The sequence below is a fragment of the Adiantum capillus-veneris genome, chromosome 6 (assembly GCF_014529385.1).
Source record: "Adiantum capillus-veneris isolate H3 chromosome 6, ASM1452938v2, whole genome shotgun sequence".
NCBI lineage: Eukaryota > Viridiplantae > Streptophyta > Polypodiopsida > Polypodiales > Pteridaceae > Adiantum > Adiantum capillus-veneris.
Genome location: NC_140936.1, coordinates 163,385,409 through 163,399,471, shown reverse-complemented (window position 1 = coordinate 163,399,471; position 14,063 = coordinate 163,385,409). Strand labels below are relative to the sequence as shown.

General features: G+C 41.7%; 1 pseudogene; it reads left to right on the top strand.

Annotated features, from left to right (window-relative positions):
* LOC147456642 (histone H2B.3-like) overlaps positions 1-13,657 on the top strand; it is a 48,224-nt pseudogene extending 34,567 nt beyond the window's left edge.
* The last annotated feature ends 406 nt before the right edge of the window (positions 13,658-14,063 follow it).

Sequence of the window (14,063 nt, the reverse complement as noted above, 5' to 3'; positions counted from 1 at the left end):
GCTCAACCAGAAAGAAAAATTGCAGGAGCTACCCGCATACCAACTGGATCCAAATTCAGTCAAAGCCGCCAAGGCATCCTATCTTTCAAAAGAATAGCTTGAAGAGCATCACACCACAGTGTTCACCGGTAGATTCAAGAGTGAGGAGGGACATCAGGTAGAGTTGCAACTCCTATCAAAAGAAGTGTATGATGTCGCCGCAAAGCGTGAGACCAAAGAAGCCAACCATAGGCTAGGACTCAAAGATTTCTATGAACAAGAGCCGTGCGGTGTGAATTTCCAAAAAGCTTATGATCTTTTATCCACAATCAAAGAAGATGGAACTGCCCAAATTTTTGACCCTCAGGGGAATAAAGTTGAAGTGGTGATAACCAAGGAAATAGTGGAAGAAGCACTCAGACTGCCCACAGAAGGAATGACAATGAGGGCAAGGGACAGGAAAACGACAGGTACTTTCACCAAAGAAATCATCGTAGCCACCTTTATAGACCTAATTCACAAATAGGTTGAAGAGCTAGCCAGGTTATACCACCAGCATTTTTACTTTTTGGCTAAGATGCCACCAAGGTATACCACGCCAAATCATGCGGTCGCCACCACCTTCACACAAGTCCTCAAGTCAACAACTAGGCAAACAGTGGACCACGTATAATATGTCTTGACCACTTTGAAAGGCACAAAGAAAGAAGGAAAGATTACTTACCTGGCTGCACCAGAGGTATTGACAAGAATTACATACCATGCCATCGGCATGGCCGGCAACCTACCATTTATCCCAAACCAAAACACTTGGATACTGGCAACTCAACCATCTCCTCGAGCTACAAGATTAGCCAAGAGATCCTACAAATTTGATGAAGAATCAACTGAAAGCTTGCCGAAAAGGCATAGGAATGAAAGCTCAGATAATGAAGAAAAGAGAGCACGAAGGAAGGAAATGAAGAGAAAAGCCATGGCAAGACACCAAGAAGAGCCTATGCAAAAGTAATCCCGGTTTGAAAGAGAGAAATACGCATACCAATGCAATTGACAAGCACAAGGAAAGGACCCAAAAAAATGGGTGCCTAGTGGACTTAAAGGGCCTAGAACAAAGCATTATACCAGGAAGCAATTTGAAGATCCAACAAAATCCTTGGAAAAGATGTACCAAGAAGCAAAATCTTTAAAGCTGAAAGAAGCCAAAGAAGCGGCGAGAAAAGTGAAAGAGGTGGAAGAAGAACAAAAGAGAGTAGAGAAAACCACTGCACAAGGAGAAACACAACATGCCCAAGGTGATGTGTCTCCCCGCATCTCTTCTCCTGTCTCTAAACACCAAGATCAACCAATGCCAAGACCACCACCATCACTAGCAGTTAAAGACACAACAAATGAGCCAAGAAAGAAGCAAAGCCTGAACAAGAGAAAGCAGTCGAAGCTACACAAGATCCTGAACATGAAAAGACAGATGAATCTGCACAAGAATCTAAACAGCAAGAAGAAACAGAACAGCACAACAAGCAGATGTCTCTCATCAAGAGAAGCAAACAGAGAAAGAGCCAGAGACCAAAAAGGCAACAAGTCCTGCAACAACAGAAGAGGACAGAACACAGTTTGAGCAGCCAAAGGAGCAAAAGACAGAGGAACAACCCTCTACCACAGCACATCAAGAGAAGTCCAAGGCACCACCTTCTAACTCCACAAAAAAAAGTACAGCCATGGTTACAAGAACAACAACAACCAGTAGTCCTGGCAAAGCCAAAAGACACACAAGAGATTGCAAAAACATCAACTCAGTTGGCACACATGAAGACTGGCAATCGAATGATGAAGTCATCCTACAAGTGAACGAATATGCTAAGCAAATGCAGAAGATGGCAGAAAGGCTTCGCTCAGCAGCACTTGGCCGTAGCAAACAGGTCAAAGAGTTAAAGATGGTGATCAACGCATTCCAAGGGGAGTTAGATAACAGACTTAATGTCATCACCGATCTGTAAAGGCAAGTGCAGGAGCTAAGAGCAGAAGCTGAACAACATCAGCTCACTAGAGATAAGCAACAAAAAGAAATAAGAGAGTTGGGTGAGCTGCTTACCAAACTGTCAGATGCGTGCAAAGCCAAGTATGATCAATTGACGAAAGTTACAAATGAACTTCTCACTACCACTCTATTAGCTCAAAAAATCGAGGTACACTTAGATGTAGCCAATTCTTCTCTACAGTACTCAAACAAAGAATCAATGATCAGGCAATATTTATGCGGAAAATACGAGAAAATCCATTCGTCGCCTAGATCAAAGGTACATACGAGATCTACAAGGAACTAAAAAAGAGAAAATTAAAGACCTCGAGCTGGAGCTGAAGTTAGAGAAATCTCAGCGTAGAGACTTGGCCTTGATGTGGGTCCAAAGAGAAGATGAGCTGCTGAAGGAGATAGAGGAACTCAAACGAGTCAACCAACGACTGAGGGAGGGAAGGCCGAAAACGCAAGAAGAGGCAGACACTTTGGAGCAGCCTCAGATAGAAATACCCTCGGTATCATTTACTAAAATGGAGACACAGTCCACAATAGAGGTGAGTGGCGAGGAAGATTTTTAGGTATCCATTGCAGAAGAAGATGCATCGAAAGAAAAGATTACACAAGAGGTAGATGAGCAGTGGAAGGCACCGATGGATTGGGAGTTGAGTGTTCTTCATTCTGTCAATGTTACACAACTCACTCCCAATCAAATCAATGCGCAATGGCATCAAGAGTCCCTGCCCTACCCTTTGATAAAAGTTGAGTTACTATAGGTAAAAGAGAGACTTTACATAGACATGCAAGTTGAAGGAGCAGATAAAGACCACCCAAAGTGGATGTTGAGCTGACTGAACAAAAACCCAAAATACTTGATTCTGTTCATGAGAGCACCTGTGGACCTACAAAAAGATCCGATTTTTTGTCATGTACCAAGAGTAAGGACCTAGATAGCACATGAGGAACTACTCAAGAAGAGTGCCCAACTTGGCTAAACTACCCCATATTTCCTACTCCAGAAAAGGGACCAGGGATTGAAGAATACATGGTGAAAACCCTAAAGGGTGCCATGTCATTCTTTAAAAGTCTACTAGATTTGTCATGTGCTATGCTATATAAGATCTACCGAATGCTACTTACATGCATCGAAGTGTTCAATAAGCTAGAGCAAGCAGGCGCCCCTTGGATGTCATTCCTATAGGGTAACAAAGGTTTGTGCTATGATCTCAGTGGCCAACCTTCCAAAGAAGTCCTCTATGGCTTCTACGCCAAATGCATGTTTCTACCTTCACACAATATGCTGGCATTCGAAGAAGCGTTCTACACAGGATTCTTCACTTGACGAACGAAGATATTTGTGCCATTAATCAACAACCTCACATCAAGGTTTGTAGGCTACTTAGCAGTGGAGCTAAAGAACAAAGTCACTACGCACTTTTTGCAAGTGTCCAATAAAGAAAGGAAAATCAATTACCAAAAGGCACTGAATGCGCTTAAAGACCGCCTTGCCAACCGCTAGCCCAAAGACTACTTCAGCCCATAAAGCTGTGTCAAGGGACGACCTAGGCGAGGAGGGGGGAATGATACCATTTTTTAAAGTTCTCATTGTAAAACACTTATTATTTTGATAAAATCAAGAATATTGTAACTCTTATTTTCTCCGATAAACTCTGTAATGAATGAGCCATGGCTACAAGCTTCCAGATTGTATCAACCTGTCATTACCCATCTTTGGTAGAACTCCCAGATTATTAGTTTTGACCACCAAAAACCTTGGCTAAGGTATAAAAGCCAATTTTTGTAAGTTATTAGTAAGTTTTGGATAATGAAATACACAGTGTGAGTTAACGGTGCTCCTCTGCTCTCCTTCTCGCGCTTCCTACTCCCTCCCTGGTTATCACATTGCAGTCGTGTTTGTTGCATTGCAACCGCAGGTAAGAGCTCTATGCATTGACGCAAACACATCACAGTAATTTGTAGCTTTTGGTGTCACTGACCTGCGGCTTAATTTCATAATAACTAAGAATTTACACTTTCAAATAAAAAACTAAGCATAAGCGGGGTAATGGGACATCATTGCTAAGTATTTAGATGCATTCTGGGTCAGAAACGACTAGGTCAAAAATTCATTGCTGTTAATAATTGCAATTTTGAAACTTAACTTAAAGTGGGGTTTGAGACTATAAGCATGTGTGCTTAGGTCTTATAAACATGTCCTAAAAGTTTCATTATGTTTGGATGTCATTTGATGCTGTAACGGATGTAATTTGTTTGCCAATGAGCGATTGGCTTTTGATGATTTCAGTCACTTGAGTGTAGCTTGAGTTAGATGCAATTTGTTAGTTGTTTTTTGAGAGATTGACCACCTCTTGTAGCCTCTATGCACTAATTAAGTCAGCTGACAATTTAATCGTGGTTCTCGCTAATACTACAATAAGATAGGATAGTAAGGTTAGACATGCATCCCACACCATCTTCAAAGGTGTGTGAGATCTTGGGTCTGAGATCGTGAGGGAATTGATGTGTTTTATAAGTGCTTGCTTAGTGTTTGAAGTTTCCATCTTCATTGCACTAGCTAGTTATTGAAGGAACAAAAACAATTGTATTGTGAAATGTCTCCCTTTATGGGGCAGACCTATAATACAAAACCTTTTGGAGGGGGACCGACTCCATCAAAATTCGGTCCTCAACTATTGTCAATAGCTTAATTTCTCTCTCTTTTGAAGTATTGTTCATGCCTATCTAACTAGGTGTTATGCTTTTTGTTTCTCTCTCCACCCAAGCACTCTTGCTATGCACATTAGGAATCTATTCTAATGAAATGCTCACTATAACTATGCTATTTTCCGCTACACACAAGTTACTAGGCCATTAAATGCTACATTGGTATCAGAGCACAAGGTTTATCTTTTCTTGCTCAAGAAGGCAGGTCCACAAGCTAGCTATAAATAGTTGGTACTGCTAATTGCAATTGAGTAAGTACAATAGGGATTTTTAAGCTTGCAGTGCACTTGCCTCCGTGCAGACAACGGGGCATCACCGTCGAGAGGTATGGTCTTAATAGTGGAGTCCCACAAGGCTTCCCTATGGCTTAACCAATATTGAGCTATTAGAAGCTTGACAGGAGCCGGTGCTATTTTGATGTTGAAAAACCCTCTCTTCTATTCCTTGTAATTCATGATATTCGAGCCATGGGTATAGTACCTTGAGTGCTTTTCTAAAGGGGTAAAGAGGAGCAGCAACTAGGGCTTGAAGTGCCAAAGTACACCTAAAAATGTTTACACCTAAAAGTTGTTAGAATGGCTGACAATAGTAAAGAGAGTGAAATTAATGTTGATAGCTTGATTTTTCTAATGAGCAACCTGCTAATGATTCCCCTATGCTTGGTAATTACCTTGTTTCTAGGCTTCAACAAGCCATGGGTAATCCATCCCTCCAAAGTGAAGTGCAACGGGAGCTTCCTGCTCATGGGATTCTCCAAGCTCCCCACCATGATGCGAGAGTACCTAGGAAGCCTTCTTGTGAGACTTCCGAAAGAGGCCTCTCTCCGATTCGGAAAGAAGAAGAGGATCCATACGAAGGGCTCAAAAATTTTCTTCTTGATGACACATCTCCTTCCCAAAGGAGAACTCCAGAGCCCCCCACCAAAGGAACGAGAAATAAGTGAGTCTCTTGCCAGCTCGACGGAGATGGCTCCACGAAGACGGCGGACAAAACACTCTCCATCACCTCCTAAACAAAGAAGACCATCGCACACTTCTCCACACCATAATACAAAGAGGGTTGATAGAAAGCAAGAGAAGAAAAAGGCGAGAAAGAGTTCACCCTCTTCTCCATCTTCTTCATCCTCTTCCTCTTATGAAGAAAGTCATCGATTGTGCAAACAAGCAGGACAAAGGCAAGAAATACGTTACCCTCTTCTCCATCTCCACAAATTCTTCATCTTCTGAAGAAAGCGATGGTGCAACTTTTGAACCATAAAGAAGAAGAGGCCATAGGAAATCCTATGCTGCGGGGAAGAGATCGTCCAAGCTCAAGAAGTTCAAAGAGGGAGGAAAGAGCATCTCTTTTCTTACCTACGATGGCACCTTTGGTGCTACGGAAAAAGTCTTCGCTTTCATCCAACAATTTGAAGTGGTGTTTGGAGATGAGGGATTCATGGAGTCCTCTAAGCTACACCATGTAGCTATACACTTTCAAAAGTCCCCCAGACAATGGTGGTCTAGTCTACGGGCAAACGGTGAATCTCCACGAACATGGAAAGATTTAAGGGCTTCGATTATGAACAAGTTTTTGGCCACCGATGCCAAAGACAAAGTACTCACCAAATGGCAAAACTTGAAGCTCACTCCCTACAAATCCATTCACAAATATGTAGACAAGTTTTAGGACTTACATCTCAAAGCCGATGTCTTCAAAAAGATAGATTTTGGAGAGCAAAGACAAGAATTTTGTGCGGGCTTAACTGAAGAAATGATGGAGTATGTTAACTTCCAAAGGCCACGCACCATATCAACGGTCATACACCATACTATGGTGGCTTCCTGAATCAATTTCCAAACCAGGGCTAAGAGAAATCTTAAGGCCATTGAAAACAAGGGTTCCAATGAGCCTAAGGGGAGGGACAATATCCAAAAGTCTCCTAAGGGCAAATTCAATAACAACACAGCTAAGGAGAAGGGAGTTTACAAAGGCAAAAACAAACTCTCTCATGAAGATCTTGAGTGTTATCTCAAGGATAATCATTGTTTCAAATATTGTGAGCAAGGGCATGCATACCATGCTTGCCCCCAAAAGAACACCCACCATGAGCCTCCTAGAGCTACCTTAGTCGAAAATCCAAGAACATGAAGCTCACCACAGGGGATCTCCTCTACTCCATGCTTGGGGAAAGGTAAGAGAACATGATGCTTTTATTCTCTTTGACCCTGGTTCTACTCACAATTTCATATCCACAGAGTTGGCCACCAAGTTAGGTATCCAAGCCTATGAGATGGGAGATGTCCTACCCATAGATGGTGCTTTCAAGGGGCAAGAAGCTTCAATCACTTCCTTAATTGGGAAATTGAGGCTCCATGTTCAAAGATATGTGGACAAAGAGGAATTATTTATCTCTCTCTCAAGCATGAGGATGTAATCCTAGGGGCACCATGGGTTGATCGCATGGCTGCCAATGTTAAATTCCCTTAAATAAAATCTACTTTAGGTTCAGGGAAAAAGATATGTACATAAATTCCATGGAGTTGGGGTAAAACCATACCCATTGTACGTACGCAAGCTTTCAATAAGTCAATAAAGAGCTCTATTTCTGTGTACATGATTTATATCAAAGGTAAGACCAAATGGTCAAGTTTAGTGGAATTGGATGCTTTGTGTGTGTACAAAAAAGTATTCAAGACTCCTACATAGGAGGGGATGAGCCCTATTAGTAGGGGATGAGAGAGAAACACACACACACACACACACACACTCACAAGCTTCCTTTACACAAAGGGAATGAAGGCCACATGTCAGTTCCCTAACCCAGATGCCCACAAGGTGCACCCAATGAGAATTAGGCTAGAGGAAATCTAGTTTAACTCATTTAAAAACACTTAATAAAAGAACCAATAAGAATTAAGCTCTCCAAAAGACTATTGGACAGTCTCCCAATGGGTCCAATGAGCATTCAGCAGCCCAATGGCTTGCCTGATTTCTATTGTTCAGGAGACAAAGGGGTCCAATGAGAGTTTAATTGCATTAATTAATTATCTAACACTCTCACAAAAGGAAAAGGGGGAGACATATCAGAAGGTTATCACTTATGCTTCTTAAATCCTATTGGCTAAGCCTAGAGAGGTCCAATGAGGATTTAGCAAGAGGGGTCGACCAAGAGAGAGAGGGGGACTAAATTTTCAAAGGATTATCAGACACACACACACACACACACACACACACACACTCACACAAACTCATATGTGAGGGATTATCACACACACACACACTCACACAAGCTCATACGTGAAGCAACAAGACTCTCTCTCTCTCTCTCTCTCTCTCTCTCTCTCTCTCTCTCTCTCTCTCTCTCTCTCTCTCTCTCTCTCTCTCTCTCCCCTTCTCAAGCTTTAATGGAAAGCTTATCACCTACTCGAAGATTGTGAGAAGGGAAGCCTACACCAAAACTCTTGGCTTTGTGATCCAAATCCAGCCAAGAACCAAGCTTCAATGTATGTTCATCTCCTCTACCATGCTAATTACTATGCTATGCTATGCTAATATAAGTGATTATGTGAGGAGATGTACATCTTTCTCCTAAGACTACTCCTTCCTCTCAATCTACTCTCCTACCCTGCTATAGCAGCTCTCACCATCTTTGAAGGTGTGTGAGATCTTGGATCTGAGACCGTGAGGGAATTGATGTTGTGTTTTATAAGTGTTGTCTCAGTGATTGAAGTTTCCATCTTCATTGCACTAGCATTTATTGAAGGAACACAAAAAATTGTATTGTAAAATGTCTCCCTTTATGATGGAGACCTATAATACAAATCCTTTTGGAGGGGGGATGGAGGGAGGACCAGCTCCTTCAAAACCGAATCCTCAACTATTGTCAATATCTTTATTTCTCTCTCTTTTGAAGTATTGTTCATGCCTATGTAACTAGGTGTTATGCTTTTTGTTTCTGTCTCTACCCAAGCATCCTTGCTATGCTCATTAGGAATCTATTCTAATGAATTCTCATTATGTCTATGATATTTTACGCTACACACAAGTTACTAGGCCATTAAATGCTACATTGGTATCAGAGCACAAGGTTTCTCTTTTCTTGCTCAAGAAGTGAGGTTCTCAAGCTAGCTATAAATGGTTGGTATTACTAATTGAAATTGAGTAAGTAGAATAGAGATTTTTTAGCCTTGTAGTGCACCTGCCTTTGTGCAAATAACGGGGCATCATCGTCAAGAGGTATGATCTTAAAAGTGAAGTCCTACGGGGCTTGCCTACGGCTTAACCACTATTGAGCTATTAGAAGCTTGACAGGAGCCGATGATGTTTTGGTATTGAAAGACCCTCTCTTCTATTCACTGCAATTAATGATATTCGAGCCATGGATATAGTAGCTTGAGTGCTTTTCTCAAGGGGTAAAGAGGATCAGTAACTAGGGCTTGAAGTTTCAAAGTACACTTAGAAGTTGTTAGAATGACTGACAATAGTAAGGAGAGTGAAATTAATGTTGATAGCTTTGATTTTGCTAATGAGTAGGCTACTAATGATACCCCTATGCTTGTTAATATCTTGTTTCTAGGCTTCAACAAGCCATGGGTAATCCATCCCTCCAAAGTAAAGTGCAACGGCAACTTCATGCTCATGGGAATTCTCTAAGATCCCCACCATGACGAGAGAGTACCTAGGAAGCCTAATTGTGAGACTTCCAAAAGCGGCCTCTCTCCGATTTGGGAAGAAGAACCTCGAGGATCCATACAAAAGGCTCAAAAGTTTTCTTCTTGATGATGCATCTCCTTCCCAAAGAGAACTCAAGAGCCCCCACCAAAGGAACGAGAAAGAAGTGAGTCTCTTGCCACCTCAGCAGAGATGGCTCCACGAAGACAAACACTCTCCATCACCTCCTAAATGGAGAAGACCATCGCACACTTCTCTACACCATAATTCAAAGAGGAATGAAAAAAAGCAAGAGAAGAAAAAGGCGAGAAAGAGGTCACCCTCTTCTCCATTTTCTTCATCCTCCTCTTATGAGGAAAGTCATCTATGGTGCAGACAAGCAAGAAAAAGGCGAGAAAGAGGCCATCTTCTTCTACATCTTCCTCAAATTCTTCATTTTCTGAAGAAAGCAATGGTGCAACTTTTGAAGCATAAAAAAGAAGAGGCCATAGGAAATCCTATGCCAGTGGAACAGATTGTCCAAAATCAAAGAAGTTCAAAGAGGGAGGGAAGAGCATCTCTTTTCTTACCTACAATGGCACCTTTGGTGCTATGGACAAAGTCTTGGCTTTCATCCATCAATTCAATGTGGCGTTTGGAGATGAGGGCTTCACGGAGTCCTCTAACCTATGCCATGTAGCTATGCACTTTCAAAAGTCCGCCAGGCAACGGTGGTCTAACCTACGGGCAAACGGTGAAGCTCCACAAACATGGATAGCTTTAAGAGCTTTCATTATGAAGCAGCTTTTGACCACCGATGCCAAAAACAAAGTACTGACTGAACAGTGAAGCTTGAAGCTCTCTTCTTACAAATCCATTCACAAATATGTAGACCAATTTTAGGACTTACATCTCAAAGCCACTGTCTTCAAAAAGACGGATTTTGGAGAGCAAAAACAACAATTTTATGCGGGCTTAACTGAAGAAATGGTGGAGTATGTTAACTTCCAAAGGCCACACACCATATCTGTGGTCATACACCATACTATGGTGGCTTCTCGAATTAATTTCTAAACAAGGGCTAAGAGAAATCATAAGCCCACAGAAAACAAGGGTTCCAATGAGCCTAAGGAGAAGGACAATGTCCAGAAGTCTGCTAAGGGCAATTCCAATAACAACAAAGCTAAGGAGAAGGGAGTTTTTAAAGGAAAAACAAACCCTCTCCTGAAGAGCTTGATCGTTATCGCAAGGATAACCGTTGTTTCAAATGCAGCGAGCAAGGGCATGGGTACCGTGCTTGCCCCCAAAAGAACACCTGCCATGAGCCTCCTAGAGCTACCTTGGTCGAAATCCAAGAACAAGAAGCTCACCACAAAGGATCTCCTCTAAGCCATGCTTGGGGAAAGGTAAGAGAACATGATGCTTTTATTTTCTTTGACCCTGGTTCTACTTGCAATTTCATATCCACAGAGTTGGCCACCAAGCTAGGCATCCAAGCCTATCAGATGGGAGATGTCCTACCTGCAGATGGTGATTTCAAGGGGCAAGAAGCTTCAATCACTCCCTTAATTGGGAAATTGAGGCTCCATGTCCAAAGCTATGTGGACAAAGAGGACTTATTTATTCCTCCCCTCAAGCATGCGGATGTAATCTTAGGGGCACCATGGTTTGATCACATGCTGCCAATGTTAAATCCTTGAAAGGAAAATCTACTTTAGGTTCAGGGAAAAAGATATGTACATAAATGCCAAGGAGTTGGGTAACACCATACCCATTGTACATACGCAAGCTTTCAATAAGTCAATAAAGAGCTCTATTTTTGTGTACATGGATTTTTGTTAAAGATTCTCAAAATGAACCTAATGCTTTAACAAAAGAAATTATAAACAATCACAAGGAATTAGAGTTATCCAATTTTCTCAAGGGATTTCAAGATGTGTTTATTGACGACATTCCTTGTGAACTACCTCCTAAATGAGGCAATGATGACCATGCAATTGAACTTCTTCCATGAATTTCACCACCTAATAAACCTCCTTATAGAGTTTCTCAAGATCAACAAGAGGAGATTATGCGGCAAGTGCATGAGTTAGTTGAAAAGGGCATGGTTAGGCCTAGCTCATCTCTATTTTGTTCACCCATGCTATTAGTACAAAAGAAAGACGGTACATATTGCATGTGTGTTTACTCTATAGAGCACTAAATAGGATCACTATCAAAAATAGGTTTCCCGTTCCACGGGTAGAAGACCTATTTGATAAGCTACAAGGGTCAACCTACTTTAGTAGAATTGACCTGAAAAGTGGCTACCATCAAATGAAGATAGTGATCAAGACATTATAAAGACCGCATTTCGCACTACATTTGGTCTTTACGAATACACTGTCATGCCTTTTGGCTTGCCCAATGCACCAGCCACATTCAAGCGCTTGATGAAGAAGCTATTTAAGCCTCACCAAACCTTTACTGGAATGTTCTTTGATGATATTATCATCTACTCTAATTCACTAGACGAACACAAGCAACACCTTTAGGTAATATTTCAGGTCTCAAGAGAGAATAAACTTTATATTAATCGAAAGAAAGCGAGTTTTTCTTACAAGATATTCAGTATTTAGGTCACATTATCTCTCAAGATGGCATCCAAATGGATTTATCACAGTAAGAGGTAATAAAAGGATGGCGTAATCCAAGGAATCTTCATGAACTACGAAGCTTTATAGGTATGTGTGCGTACTATAGACGCTTCATAGAAAAGTTCTCACTAGTAGTAGGACCATTACATGACCTAACAAAGAAGAACGTTAGGTATGCATGGACTACCAACGAGAACAATGCTTTCGAAAAGCTTATCTCTCAACCTATGCTTACACTATCGGATCTCTCAAAGCCATTTGAGGTCCAATGTGACGCTTGTGGTGATTGCCTTGAAGCTGATTTGCTCCAGGAAGGGCATGCCATAGCCTATGAAAGTCAAAGGCTCGACCCTGTTGAGCAAGCTCTCGACAGATATGAAAAGGAACTCCTCGCAGTTCTACATGCCTTAGACTCATGGAAGCACTACTTATTGGGGACTCCTTTCATTCTGTGAATAGATCACCAAAGCCTTAAGTACTTCATGACGCAGACCAAGCTCTCCGACAAACAAATGAGGTGGGCAAATTTTCTTTTGCAATTTCATTTTCATATTGCTCACGTTGTTGGCAAGCATAATCAAGTAGCTGATGCACTCTCAAGATGGCCAACAGTGAATGCGGTTCCCATAGCAACTCATAATGATCTATCTTCTATGATAGATGAGTATGCTATTCATGCCAATTTTAGAGATGTGATTTCAGCCCTTGCATTTGGGAAGAAAGAGGAACCATTTACTTTACAAGATGGTTATCGTCTCTATGGTAATAGACTATGCGTTACCAACTCACTACGTGAGAAAGCAATGTATGAATCTCATGCTCCTCCTTATGCGGGGCATAGAGGAATTCAATCTACCCTAAAAGGGATTGAAACATATTTCTATTGGCCTGCCATGAAAGCAAACATACAAGAGTATGTTTCTAAATGTGTGGTATGCCAAAAGACAAAGTTTGATAGAGGGAAGCAACATGGATTGCTTCAACCTTTGCCAATCCCTCCTAATTCACCATGGGAGAGCATATCCATGGAGTTTATCTCTGGATTGCGTAAGTCTATCCATGGGAAAATATTTCCAAAAGATTAAGGATGCTATCTCTATCTCATAGCAAAGGCAAAAGGCTACTGCTGATAAGCACAGAAGAGCCCAAAACTTTAAAGAGAATGATTGAATCTTGCTTAAATTTCCCAAGGCTTGATTAAGGCACACCACGGGCAAGAATCCTACGGGACACCAAAAGTACTATGCTAAGTTGAGCCTATTAAAGCCTTACAAAGGAGAGCCACCTTAAGAACCAACTATTGAAGACCTACCGGAGATCGAGGACCAAGAAAGGTGTTGCAGCCCGAGCCCGCGGCTGCCAAGGAGGTTGGCGACAAGAAGAAGAAGAGGAAGGCCAAGAGCACAGAGACCTACAAGATCTACATCTTCAAGGTGCTCAAGCAGGTGCACCCTGACACGGGCATCTCGTCCAAGGCCATGGGCATCATGAATTCCTTCATTAACGACATCTTTGAGAAGCTTGCCTAGGAGGCTGCTCGCCTGGCCCACTACAACAAGAAGCCCACCATCACTAGCCGGGAGATTCAAACTACTGTGCGCCTCATCTTGCCGGAGAGCTTGCCAAGCATGCCGTTTCTGAGGGAACCAAGGCCGTCACCAAGTTCACTAGTGCTTAAGTCTTCTTCTGTCCCATTTTCTCAAGTATTTAAGGTGTCTTTTGACACCACCCTTTCTCTGATTGTAGACTATCCAACGGTATAGACTTATTAAGTTTAAGAATTATCCTTTTGAAGATGCTAGATGGATGCAAGCCATACAATTAAAAGATAACATAAACCTTGTCAATGCTTACAATGATTTCCTAAAGTAAGAAAATGTACAAATGTTTAAAATGAACAAAGTTCTTTTGTCTTAAAAGACTCTCTTTTTGTTATTTGTGCACAAATGTTAAGTAGTATGCATGCTTAGAATCAAGTTTGTGGGAGACGACGTCTTCCAAGCACCAAGTAGAGCTTGTCTCTCTACTATGGAAGATTGATGGGACTAATGTGTAGACATGCTTGCGGCAACCTTAGGCTCTCA